Source organism: Rhinoraja longicauda, chromosome 29 (assembly GCF_053455715.1).
Source record: "Rhinoraja longicauda isolate Sanriku21f chromosome 29, sRhiLon1.1, whole genome shotgun sequence".
Taxonomy (NCBI): domain Eukaryota; kingdom Metazoa; phylum Chordata; class Chondrichthyes; order Rajiformes; family Arhynchobatidae; genus Rhinoraja; species Rhinoraja longicauda.
Window position 1 is genome coordinate 30,800,409 of NC_135981.1, and position 1,143 is coordinate 30,801,551.

General features: G+C 57.5%; 1 protein-coding gene across 7 annotated transcripts in view; it reads right to left on the bottom strand.

The window, feature by feature from the left end:
- The window catches only part of LOC144607793 (formin-like protein 1), a 324,601-nt gene extending 324,473 nt beyond the window's left edge, over positions 1 to 128 (bottom strand). For all 7 annotated transcript variants that reach the window (XR_013549141.1, XM_078424874.1, XM_078424872.1 and 4 more), the window contains exon 1: positions 1 to 128. This exon is cut by the window's left edge and continues 429 nt beyond it. The gene's annotated coding sequence lies outside the window, so the exon portion shown is untranslated.
- Between the last annotated feature and the right edge of the window lie 1,015 nt (positions 129 to 1,143).

Sequence of the window (1,143 nt, forward strand, 5' to 3'; positions counted from 1 at the left end):
GTGCGGGCTGTTTGCGGGCCAGAGTGGTCCATGTCAGGGCGCACACATGCGGGCCAGTGCGAGGCAGAGAGTGAGTGAGTGAGTCAGTCAGTCAGTCAGTGAGCTGCCGCTGCAGGAGAGGAAGTGAAGGCTCTGTGCACGCCGGCTGCACACAGCACACTGACAGCACACCGCACACAGGCACAGCACACTGACACAGCACACTGCACACTGACACACAGCACACTGACACAGGCACAGCACACTGCACACCGCACACAGGCACTGCACACTGACACACAGCACACTGACAGCACACTGCACACCGCACACAGGCACAGCACACTGACACACAGCACACTGACACAGCACACTGCACAATGACACACAGCACACTGACACAGGCACAGCACACTGACACACTGCACACAGGCACAGCACACTGACTGCACACCGCACACAGGCGCAGCACACTGACACAGGCACAGCACACAGCACACTGCACACCGCACACAGGCACAGCACACTGCACACCGGCACAGCACACTGACACAGGCACAGCACACAGGACACTGACAGCACACTGACACAGGCACAGCACACTGACACAGGCACAGCACACTGACACACAGCACAGCACACTGACAGCACACTGACACAGGCACAGCACACAGGACACTGACAGCACACTGACAGCACACTGACAGCACACTGCACACATGCACAGCACACAGCACTGACACAGCACACAGCCACAGCACACTGACACAGGCACAGCACACCGCACACAGGCACAGCACACTGACACAGGCACAGCACACTGACACAGGCACAGCACACTGACACACTGCACACTGACACAGCACACTGACACACTGCCACACAGCACACTGACACACAGCACACTGACACACTGCACACTGACACACTGACACACTGACACACTGACACAGCACACTGACACAGCACACTGACACACTGCACACTGACACTGACACACAGCACACTGACACACAGCACACTGACACACAGCACACAGCACACTGACACACAGCACACAGCACACTGACACACTGCACACTGACACACTGACACACTGCACACTGACACAGCACACTGACACACTGCACACTGACACTGACACACAGCACACTGACACACTGC